Source organism: Entelurus aequoreus, linkage group LG11 (assembly GCF_033978785.1).
Source record: "Entelurus aequoreus isolate RoL-2023_Sb linkage group LG11, RoL_Eaeq_v1.1, whole genome shotgun sequence".
NCBI lineage: Eukaryota > Metazoa > Chordata > Actinopteri > Syngnathiformes > Syngnathidae > Entelurus > Entelurus aequoreus.
Window position 1 is genome coordinate 64,994,841 of NC_084741.1, and position 13,313 is coordinate 65,008,153.

Sequence of the window (13,313 nt, forward strand, 5' to 3'; positions counted from 1 at the left end):
TTATGGCAAGCAATAAATGGACGTATTGAACCGTCCATTCATACAAATGTAATTTTTTATTGTGTGTTAAAATGTCACCCGGGGAAAGCTGAGTGCCAGATCCGTCACTCTCCCCTGCTGGGCTGCACACACTCTCCTATTGTGTCCACCAGCACTCGTGTTTCCTGAGGGGTTTAGATTATATTTGTAATTAAGATTTTTGTGGGTGAAGTCGACTTTCATGTCAGTGCTATGAGAGACTTTTGGACATACAAGCCATTTGCTTTTTCGTGTCATGTTAAAGGAGATCATAGTGGGGAATAGAGCTGTCCTGTCAGGGAGGCAGTTCCTGTAGAGCAGGGGTGTCAAACTCAAGGCCCGGGGGCCACATCTGGCCCGCGACATCATTTTATCTGGCCCGCAAACACCTGGAAATGATATGCGTCAATAAAGTACTTAATATTTTCTCACTAAATGTAATTGATTTTTTTCATTTTGACCGAAAAAATATATGTAAAAAAATATATATATATATCTCATGTCACCGTTATGGTAAATCTAAATGTTAAATAACTTTACATTGAAATCTAATGTTGAATCTAAATGTAAAATGTAAAACTTAATATTGAATATACATGTTATACCTAAATCTAAAGAAACATAAATGTTACATCTATATCTAATGTTAAATATGTTACATTTAAAACTAAGTGCTGAATATAAATGTTACATATAAACCTAATGTTAAATCTAAACAAATATAAATGTTACATCTAAATGGCAAATTTGAATATTAAATCCTATCCACCATTTATGAACGAGCTAAAAATAAGTGAGTTACTTGTGAGAAAAGTAATAAATGTACGGAAAGTCAGCTAAATATTAAATATATCAGCTAGAGGAGTGATTGCATTTTACAGTCGGCACCACATATTACTCATGCTTTTAAACCAGCCTGTTATGAGACTGGAGATAAAAAATAGCTTTTGCAGCAAAATATGGCATATTGAACTGTAATGTACTGTTAATGAATATGCATTGTCCCAATTTAAATCAATAATAACCAATAAATGTTTCCTTCTTTACTTCATTTGACATTGAATGTACTAGACCTATTTTTTAATAACATATGCATTAGTACATATTGCTATTTGTGGTGTTATAGTTGGAAAAATAGCATCCAAACGTCTTACTTTGAGGCAGCAGTACTCCTTATCAGCAAGGTTCCTTACTTATCACTGTGTTTTATTACAATGGCTGTAAATTTGATTTCCCTCTCTGACCAGAATGAATAATTAAAGTGAACCATATTGTCAATGCACATTTTGTTTAGTTCACATGAATCCAGGCATCTTAAAAGTTTCATTGGGAATTTTATCGTCACCTGTGGGTGACAGGAGACCTATTATTCCCCTGCAACACCTGGCGTCCACCAAGGTCATCGTCAATAAACGGGGAACTGGGGGGCTGCCTGATTTGCATGCATAATGCAGAGTTTATATGTTAAATGCCTTGTCTAAAGGGTAGACATTCATCAAGAAAAGAAATGGCTTTGTTCCGTACGAGACAGTCCTGTACCACATGCTTTTACTTTAACACATAGTAAACATACTTTTCCTGTAGAGAAAGCCTACAGTTAAAACAATACACTTCAAGGAATTACATGGAAGTGTTGGATTAAAATTGCTGATTGCTCCAGGGGGCTTTTTCTCCAAAAAGGGTACGAGGTTTGGTCATTGTGATGTGGCGCAAAGAATGAAATGCCATTTTTGTCCGATTGAACGTGACATTTCTTTTTCCATCTACCTCCCTGTGCCACTCAGAGAGGAAGTGAGCCAAATGACCTTTTCTACTTTCCTTGAGGCCTTGCCCGAGCAAAATGCCCTTCGATATTTCGCTGTGCATCTAAGCTAATTGAATCTAAAAGAGCTTATGAACCAGGGTTGTGGTAATGAGAGCCGAGCTGCCTGCACACAAAAGGTCTCGGAAATGATAGAAAAGGTGGGCGATTTTTCTGACAATTTGACTCCAACCTTGTGTGATAGGCCGTGAGACCAAAAGGGCATACAAGAGAGGTGTTGAGTTATACTCACAAACCCTCATCAGTCTACTTGAACGGTTACATTTTGATCAAAATGTAGCACAAGTGGTTACTCACATTATTTAGGTAACATGTACCAGGTTGTGCCGATCGATCGGCCGCCGATCAGTAGGGATGTGCCGACACCATTGATTTTCTTTCCGATCCGATACCAAGTAAAATCCAGGCTGGTATCGGCGACACCGATCTGATACCGGTACTTTGTGCAAACATACCTATTGTGCTAAAGTTTTAAAAGTTGTGTATTTTCAAATAACATATCAATCTAAAAAAAAAAAACGTAAAATGTAAGAAAAAATATCAGAATGTCATGAGAAAAAGCTGAAATCTTTAAACTAATAATGATATACTTAGTCACCTATAACAAAGTTATGTCTTTGAATATATATCATCTTTTTTTTTTTAAACCCTTAAAAATATACTTTACTTTTCACTATGCGGCCCTCGGTAGAGAAAGTTTAGACACCCCTGATCTAAAAATATACAAGCTCTAAAAATAAAGATAAAATATACTTAAAATATAAACACAGTTAAGTCAGTTAATATAATTTTTTTTTAATAAAATCCAATAATTTATGGGTTAAATTGGAAAATATAAATTGAATAAACACTGTTAAATATGTACCTGAACATTAAAATGTTTGTACAGGCACAATTTTTGGCACACAAGGTTATGCAGGTAAACATGTTTTATTTTTTCAATTTTATTCTTACATGGGAACAACAACAGTAAACATGTAAGAAAAAAGAGCAGAGAAGTCGGTAGACAATGAAAAAAAGATAAACATGTATAATAAGTAATAAGTTCAAATTAATCAGCAACATTAACTCAGTAGCACGATTAATAACACATTTTAACCTACAAAAGATAAATTAATAAATAAAAAATCAGTGCTGATTGTTGGGGGTTTTTATGCAGCATGAAGCTGATAAAGCTACGTTTAGGAGAACTGCTCTGAGATAATACACCACATCCATTTCTTTGTATCTTGATTATATCATTATCATGTACCATTATCACCGGAGGACGGAGATGAACCTGTTACACACAGAGGAAGAGAATAAAAAACTATTTTGAATATTGTGTTGACATTGTTAAACTGTCAATAGAACTCTGAATTAATAAATTGAATAATTTACAGTTAATACACGTAAGCAAAATTAGCATCAACCAATCTCATACTTGTATGATCGGAATTGGCAGCATTAAATCCTAATTAACGTAATCTCTAGCTCGAGAGTTTTCTTTGACGAAGGATTTTCCTAGTCAAGTTTGATCCGATAGAATTTGTCAATGGGCAAAATGTTGTTTTTTCCATTTTTCTATTCTACTTACGGATTCACAGTATAATCTTCCAGAGACATTTTTACCGTCACACCTAATTGAACTCAGCTGTTGTGAAAGTAGATGATTCCGAACAAAAGTTGAACAGATTCTAACACATTAAGTCAAACACTAAAGTATATATTTGACCACTTATTCTCTTTGACATTGTAGGTGAAGCTGACCTTCCCTTGCAGACTTGGAGCAATCGCCACTGATCTTTAGCTGGACACACCTGTTCTAAGCACTTTACAGTGAGCTCATTATGCATGCGGGTGAGCTACATCTGTAGTCACAGCTGCCCTAGGGGTGCGCCGATAAAATCATGGCCGTCAGTTTGGGCCAGCAGCTTAAACCACAGCGGACAACATTGGAGGCAATGTGGGTAGAAGTGTCTTGGCAAAGAACATGATGGTTTGAACTGGAAGACCTGCTGACTCAATCTTGTTAAAAGGTAATTTTTTTGGGGCCGGAATAAGCTATAAAAATATTACCAACAAACGTCAGTCATAATGAGATGATAGGGGTTTGTTTGAACAAACTAAAGAAAAATAAAGAGCTTATTGACTACTACAAATTTTTGGGACTTACGCAGATCCCAAATACACATCAGCAGGTACCAGAAGGTAAGAAAAGTTGATTTTGCATAATATTGCAAAAGAAAACAGCAGGTAATATGTCTCCTAATAGGTATAGTAATACCCGTATGTTGAAGCACAGTACGTCTGACTACGGTAGCCATAATGCTCTTACAATCCATCAAGCGGTGCGGCTTCTTAGCTTATCAAAGTCCTACTAAAACATTTTGACAGATCTTTAGGCGCCGTGTGTAATATTCAAGATACTCAATTAAATATTAAAGGCCTACTGAAACCCACTACTACCGACCACGCAGTCTGATAGTTTATATATCAATGATGAAATCTTAACATTGAAACACATGCCAATACGGCCGGGTTAACTTATAAAGTGCAATTTTAAATTTGCCGCCAAACTTCCGGTTCGAAACGCCTCTGAGGATGACGTATGCGAGTGACGTAGCCCGGGGAACACTGGTATGGCTTCCACATTGAAGCCAATACGAAATAGCTGTTTTCATCTCATTCTGGGTGTATTCTGGACATCTGTGTTGGTGAATCTGTTGCAATTATGTTCATTGCATTATGGAGAAAGAAGCTGAGCAAGCAAAGAAGAAAGTTGTCGGTGCGAAGCGTCTATTTTGCGAGGGAAGTCAGCAGCAACACGTACACAGCCGGCGCTTCTTTGTTTACATTCCCGAAAGATGCAGTCAAGATGGAAGAACTCGGATAACAGAGACTCTAACTAGGAGGACTTTTGACTTCGATACACAGACGCCTGTAGAGAACTGGGACAACACAGACTCTTACCAGGATTACTTTGATTTGGATGACAAAGACGCAGACGTGCTACCATGAGTATGCAGCTTTGGCTTCCAAACATTTGATCGCTTGACCGTGCGTGCGCGTCACGTACGTAACTTTTTTTAAATATATAAGCTTTATGAACCTTGGGTTAGGTGACCGGTCTTTTGGGCTGAGTGATTGTGTGTGTTGATCAGGTGTTTGAATTGTATTGGCGTGTTCTATGGAGCTAGGAGCTAGCAGAGGAGCTAGGAGCTAGCATAACAAACACGTAGGTGTTTTTATGCAGGATTAATTTGTGGCATATTAAATATAAGCCTGGTTGTGTTGTGGCTAATAGAGTATATATATGTCTTGTGTTTATTTACTGTTTTAGTCATTCCCAGCTGAATACCAGGTACCGTGAGTAGCAGCTGCGCTTCCAAACATTTGATCGCTTGACCGTACGTGCGCGTCACGTACGTTACTTTTTTTAAATATATAAGCTTTATGAACCTTGGGTTAGGTGAACGGTCTTTTGGGCTGAGTGATTGTGTGTGTTGATCAGGTGTTTGAATTGTATTGGCGTGTTCTATGGAGCTAGGAGCTAGCAGAGGAGCTAGGAGCTAGCATAACAAATACGTAGGTGTTTTTATGCAGGATTAATTTGTGGCATATTAAATATAAGCCTGGTTGTGTTGTGGCTAGTAGAGTATATATATGTCTTGTGTTTATTTACTGTTTTAGTCATTCTCAGTTGAATACCAGGTACCATGAGTAGCAGCTGCGCTTCCAAACATTTGATCGCTTGCCAGTATGTGCGCGTCACGTACGTTACTTTGTTTAAATATATAAGCTTTATGAACCTTGGGTTAGGTGAACGGTCTTTTGGGCTGAGTGATTGTGCGTGTTGTGCAGGTGTTTGAATTGGATTGGCGGCTTATATGGAGCTAGGAGCTAGGAGCTAGCATAGGAGCTAGGAGCTAGCATAACAAACACTGAGGTGTTTTTATGCAGGATTAATTTGTGGCATATTAAATATAAGCCTGGTTGTGTTGTGGCTAATAGAGTATATATATGTCTTGTGTTTATTTACTGTTGTAGTCATTCCCAGCTGAATATCAGGTCACCCCCGGCTCTCACAGCATCTTCCCTATCTGAATAGCTTCAACTCCCCACTAGTCCTTCACTTGCACTTTACTCATCCACAAATCTTTCATCCTCTCTCAAATTAATGGGGAAATTGTCGCTTTCTCGGTCCGAATCTCTCTCACCTCATGCGGCCATCATTGTAAACAATAGGGAACTTTGCGTATATGTTCAATTGACTACGTCACGCTACTTCCGGTAGGGGCAAGCCTTTTTTTTATCAGACACCAAAAGTTGCGATCTTTATCGTCGTCGTTCTATACTAAATCCTTTCAGCAAAAATATGGCAATATTGCGAAATGATCAAGTATGACACATAGAATAGATCTGCTATCCCCGTTTAAATAAAAAAAAATCATTTCAGTAGGCCTTTAAAGTTTTGGATTTGCTTGCTTACCTGGAACTACTAGCGTCATTAATTGAACAGGGGGCGTCCACCTCCAGTCCACGTGTATCGCTTATGCGTGACTGCCATCTACTGGTCACACTTATTAAACCATGTACCAAATAAAATTGCTTCGAGGTCGGTGTGCACAACCAGAATTAATGCGTACATTAGGCGCACCTGGTTATAAGGCGCACTGTTGATTTTTGAGAAAATTTAAGGATTTTAGGTGCGCCTTATAGTCCAAAAAAATACAATACATAAAATATACAAACTATTAAAGCAGGGGTCAAAATCGTTTTCATTGAGGGCCACATTGCAGTTATGGTTGCTATCAGAGGGCCGCTTATAACAGTATATAATATATGTATATACATTTACATACATAATACATGTATATAATTGCCTATGCAGTTGATTATTATATCATTTTTAATGTACGCTGTAAAAAATTTTTAGATTTTACTGTAAAACTGGCAGCTCAGTCGCCAGAATTGTAAAGTAAATTTCATGTTGTGTTTTAACAGCATATTAAATGAATTTATAAAAATAATTGAATTGTAAAAAAAAGAACACCAGTTTTTCACAGTAACATTTTGTATAGTTGTTTTAATAGTGTATTACTCAGTGGCAGGCTGTGCGTTTCCCACCTAGGCCTTCAGTGATGTCCAACTTCAATGATTACCTCTCAAAATACCATAATTTATGTCACCACATGACCATTGCTGGAGAAATACTATACAGGAACACATTTACGCCCTGCTGGCCATTGAATCACCACCAACAGTGTACAAAGCTGATTATTTTCTGGCGCATTTAAAAATCAATAAACTCGCATCAGCAATTAAAACAAATGTTATGTGGTACTGTCAAAATTTAAATTGCAAAAAACATTAAACGTGAAAAAAATGAAATAAAATATTTAAACTCTTAATTTGTAGCACCTATTCGACGCCCGATAGCCCCTCATAGTCGGTTGATTTGAGTGGAAATGGTAGGCATTTCCCCATTTCATCGCCGACCTCGTCTCATAAGATGTAGTTTCTCTTAAGTATCCTTGAAAATGGCCTTGCAAATATATTTTTGCCACCTAATCAACATGTTGCTCTCCTTCTTTGTTTTCGCAACTTGTGATTGGGTCTCCCAAGTGAGTATCCAATCCCAGCGTAAGGCCAGCTAGAAGGCCTTACTGACAACTCGTGATCTGATTGGCTATTGCAACTGTCTATCACCTGTATGTGTCCATTCACTAACAGTGCACAGACGCCCCCGGGCAGATTTCGTACAGCATGGCAACATAAGCTAGCTGAATTCTGATTGGATACAAACTGTAACCTAAAAACAACAGTACTGGAAAGAGCATAACATGACATGAAGAGAATATGAATTATTTTAGATATTTAGGGAAAGTTAATGAAAAACCACTTTTCTCTTTAATTATGATCACGATTTCTGGTTATGTTAGGCCAGCAGAGAAGGCCTTGCTGGCCCTGACGGACCACCACTGATATTACTGTACATGGAAAAACGACACCAAAGTTGATGATACGGTAAAAAACTCAGTCGCCAGGATTTTTACCGTAAAATCTATTTTCATATTTACAGTGTACAATTTGATGGATAACTTGCTAAGTCAAGCGGATATTTAAGTATCTCTTTATTTAAAAAAAAATTTAAATATATGATAATATATTATTTTGTTGCATTATTGGATAGTATTAAAGTTCAAAAGATATGCAGTTGCATGCAGTACATATATTTTAAATGTCAAAATGGAAAGAACATTGTTCGAGCTTATCAAAGCCACTTGAGATATTTTGATATATTGTGAAAAAAATTAAGAAATCCCATACCACCATTTTTAAAATTAATTTGCCATCTCAAGCTAAATGACTTTGTGCACATAAAAGTCAATGTTCTGCCAATGTCCTGTATCCCTCCATAAACCACTTCATGGTGCTAACTGTAAGACAGCAGGATTGTATTTTTATTTCAAAGGACTTGTTAAAGAAATAAATACTGTAAAAGGAAGCTACCATTCTGAAAAACCTGGCTGAATAAAGCCAGAGTTGTGTGAAAATGCATTTGCGGCATTAATTATACAAGTGCTGCATGTAACCTCCTAACCATTGCAGTACATGGCCTTGCACTTCTGCATATTCATTATTTAGTGGGGTTTGCAACAGCAAAAAAGTGCACATTTCATGATAAAATTATTCACAATTTAGTGTCATCGCACATTCAAAAGCATTAGATTGGTGGCAATCAGCACAGCAGCCAAATCTAACCAATGTATTAAAACCTACAAATGAAAAGCAGCAACGAGGGATTGCACATTAGCAGCAGTATTTCAAATAAAAAGTGACAGTGGTTTATAAAAGCTGGGTAAATATTTAGTTGTCATTAATTATGTCTTTTGGTGGCAAGGTCCTTGTGCTAATGATAGTAGGTGGGAGGTTTCTGAGTTAGAGCTATTCTGAGAGTTATTCGGCTCTAGCCAAACATGTTTGAACGTGAATGTATACTGCTTAAAGGAACACTTATTTTCAAATGTTGCCCAACCCCCACAATCCTTATGTGAGACAAAAACACACATCTTCCCAATTTTTTCTAAAATGTGAAAAACTGCTAGTTAGAGGCCACTAACAATGCAGGTAATGGTGTTACGATCTATAAAAGCCCTCAAAGTCTGTGTTTTTCTTCAACCATTGTTTGGCCGCGAGCGCCCCCTAGAGGGCCTCCAAAAATTATGTTTCTCTGCTGTGGGCCACAGTGGTACTCATTTGTAATACACTTTTCCACCACATGTGGCAGTAATGACAATATCACAGAAGAAGTCTGGCGCTAAAGTCAGAGAAATTTATTAAGCGCAAAAATTACGACTAACTTTTCATTTGCACCTACATTTTATTGACAGTTTATTTAAGAAACATATTTAATATTAATTCAGTTGGAAAGCACTTTTAGCCATGCGTAATTGTATGTAAAATTATTTTTCATCAGTTTTTTGGAGTCCCATCTTTTGCAGTATATTGATTTGAATGTAGTTTTTGTGATCATCCTGACCTTATTATCAGCCTTGATAATTTTTGTATAAAACAACACTTTATGTCACTTGACAGGGTTCAGCCCAGGCCTGGGCAATTATTTTGACTCGGGGGGCCAAATTTAGAGAAAAAAATGTGTCTGGGGGCCGGTATATCTATTTTTAGGAACACTAATACAAAACCTCACAATAATGTCTGATTGAAAGCTAAAAACGTTATGACAGACCGCCTTAAAAAACAAAATGGAATTAAACAATTTCTTTACTGAATGAGACACCCAGAATGTACCTGTAAATAAAGAACGTGGGATTTACAATATTAACTATGACAGATAAAACACTGAATATTGACAACATATGAACGTCACACCCCCTTTCGATTGACATATTTTACAATCAAGCGAAACGCAACAAAAATGCAACAAACACAGCGAAATACTGTATGAATGCGAAGGGTAAACAAAAAAACCTCACTAACAATCTGATATATCACTAAGCTTTATAACTTTGTTGTAAAGATCTCCTTCCGCGTCTGTCCCTGACACCCACCTTTCAGGCTGGCCGCTCTGGAAACACTCTGTGGAAACGCTCCCCAACCCACACTGCTTGGTGCCTCGTCTGAGCTGCTGTGACTTAGATTACCATAGTAACTAATTAGATGACCATAGTAACTAATTAGATTACCATAGTAACTAGTATATCATGCAAAAAGCGCAGATTGCAACCATTGAAATACTTTGTATAGTTCAAGACTTACGGTCATTTGAAAACATCACTGCACATCATAATGGCAGCTACAGTTTCCATCCTAAAGATCTAAAAAAAATACTTGGGAATGTCCGGCGAGCCAGATTGAAAAACTCAACATGCAGCCTGTTCAACTATAAGCAGGTGAGATGTAATAATTGAATATGAATCAAAGAGCATGAGCATCAAAAATTAAGAGAAAGATTATTAATTTAGTGTTAATGTTCGAGTGGGCCCCGGGCTCCTCTGTAGTGGAAAAGTTGGGCCCAGAGGTCAAAAAAGTTAAGAACCCCTGCTCTTAAAAACATCCAACATATTATATACATTCTGTACGTATATATGTAATGTAGTAACATTCATGATAACAATATTTACAGTACTTTGGTCATTTTAAGCATGGTCGTTACTAGCGATGCCCGATAATGGCTTTTTTGCCGATATCCGATATTCCGATATTGTCCAACTGTTAATTACCGATTCCATAATCATCCGATACCAATATATAAAGTCGTGGAATTAACACATTATTATGCCTAATTTTGTTGTGATGCCCCGCTGGATGCATTAAACAATGTAACAAGGTTTTCCAAAATAAATCAACTGACATACAGCGGCCTTTAAATAGTCATTAGTGATGGGATCGGCAGTTCTTTTGACTGTACTGAATCACTAGAATCAGTTCCTTAAAATGATTCGTTCAAAAATTTTGTTCACCGAATCCCCCCCCCCCCCAAAAAAAAATAAAAAAATAGGAGGAGGGCGTGCGTAGTACAGTACAGTGCAGACATTCACGGGAGAAGCAGCAAATAGGCGCCCACACAACACTACCGCCCCTCCCTGAATCACGTTCTCAAACGACACAACACTAAGGGGGCGCCCCTTAGTACAGTACGTAGTACAGTACAGTGCAGACATTCGCGGGAGAAGCAGCAAATAGGGTGAACACGAGTGCCCACGCACTGCGTAGGGACTCGCGTTAATCTAACAACAACAACAGTTGCAGTAGAAGGGATAATAATAATAATAATAATAATAATATGAATCAGAATTGATCCCCAAGGAGAAATTTATTTTTGTTACAATAACTGTGTAAATAATAGCCTATGTATGTGTACATACATTAGTTATCATTTTTATTTTAAATCTTCTCAAAACAGCCTGCCCTACACTTTACCCCCCGCCAGTAGACTGCTAGTAGACTAGTAGTCTACTCTCACAACTTTATGTGTTGAGATAATGGGGACGTGTGTTTGTTTTCATGTGGCTTGTTTTCATGGGATCGGCAGTTCTTTTGACTGTACTGAATCACTAGAATCAGTGACTGACACAGCACCACACTGTGGCCGCAGTTCAGTACGTGAACCGAATCACTTCTGCCGTTCTTTTGACTGTACGAATCACTAGAATCAGTGACTGACACAGCGCCACACTGTGGCCGCACTTCAGTACGTGAACCGAATCACTTCTGCAGTTCTTTTGACTGTACGAATCACTAGAAACAGTGACTGACACAGCGCCACACTGTGGCCGCAGTTCAGTATGTGAACCGAATCACTTCTGCAGTTCTTTTGACAGTACGAATCACTAGAATCAGTGACTGACACAGCGCCACACTGTGGCCGCAGTTCAGTACGTGAACCGAATCACTTCTGCAGTTCTTTTGACTACTGAATCACTAGGATCAGTGACTGACACAGCGCCACACTGTGGCCGCAGTTCAGTACGTGAACCGAATCACTTCTGCAGCAGCAGTACAGTTTAATTGCAAATCAGCATTATTATAATGATGATAGCTACTAAACAACATCAACAACAACAGTTGCAGTAGAATGGATAATAATAATAATAACAATAATATGAATCAGAATTGATCCCCAAGGAGAAATTTATTTTTGTTACAATAACTGTGTAAATAATAGCCTATGTATGTGTACATACATTAGTTATTATTTTTATTTTAAATCTTCTCAAAACAGCCTGCCCTATACTTTACCCCCCGCCCCGCAGAGCAGAGAGCGAGAGCGTTGTTGTTCACTGAGTGATTCATGTCGTTAATCCGCGGTGAACGAATCGTTCGCTCAGTCCCATGCCCCGCCCTCTCATTGGCTGCGTCGTTCGCCGACGTCGAGGGTTCAGTGAGTCACAGAATGCGCCAGTTCCACTCATACCGGCATGGTCGCGGCGGACCTCAACTGAACTGAGAAAGGAACGAATCAGTTCATGAAGTGATTCGGTTCAGTACGTTCACTCAAAAGTAGGGATGATACTTGAAACCGGTTTTCCCGGTTGTTTGATAAGAAAAGAACCGAGTCCTCGGACTCGAATACCTTTTTGAGAACCGGTACCCGTTATCGAGACCACTATAGTAAAGAAAAAGAGTGGAATCCTGTCCCGACCAGAAATGCTCCGTGGGACATCACAAGACATGACGTCACGTAGCTCAGCCATTAGGCGCAGATAGTGAAAGCAGGAAAACAATGGACGGGAAAAAGCGCTCCAAGGTGTAATAAAGTTCGAAACAAAAGGTATAATCCAACGAATAACTTTACTGAGAGATTTTAGCAGGGTAAAAACACATGACGAACACTTTTACGACCAACCGGAAACATAGCAACCAGGCTAGCAACGCACCTCCTTTACGGCAGCTGTCGCAACATTCTTAATGCAACCGCAGCACATACATATGTATACAACATATCTCCCTTCTTTAACTTTTGTTTTTCTTTCCTTGTAAACAAAACAAAATCACACTGTATATGTGTTGTCTGTCTAATTATAAATAATGCAGACAAGGCGTGTTGGCTGAGTTCTTGACGTTTACTTTCACAGCGTGGCAACATGCAACACTTTTCGGGGTGTCCGCGCATGCTCGTAACTCTCGTTGCATGCTGGGTAGTGTAGTTGTTATATTCTCTAGCTCATAACATCTTTCCCCCATAAAGAAATAATGTTAACTCAATAAAGTGTATTTCTTTTTTTAGCTTTAACTTTTCATTTTTTAGCATTGTAACCACATTTGCAAACAACTTTTCTCTTCATAGAATTTTCTTTCAATAAAGAAATAAAGTGCAAAAATGTCAAAGCATCATAACAAACAGTTATGTCAAATAGCAGCAGAAGTGCACTTTTTGGAGAGCTGTATTATTTTCAGTTTTGTGCCCAAGGGACTGATTTTATTTAACACTATATTATTATTTATACACCTATAGTGATCACAGAGA

At 38.0% G+C, this 13,313-nt stretch overlaps 1 protein-coding gene across 1 annotated transcript in view; it reads right to left on the reverse strand.

Moving 5' to 3' along the window:
* cep162 (centrosomal protein 162) overlaps window positions 1-13,313 on the reverse strand; it is a 461,180-nt gene that overhangs the window by 447,017 nt on the left and 850 nt on the right. The gene's annotated exons all lie outside the window — the stretch shown is intronic.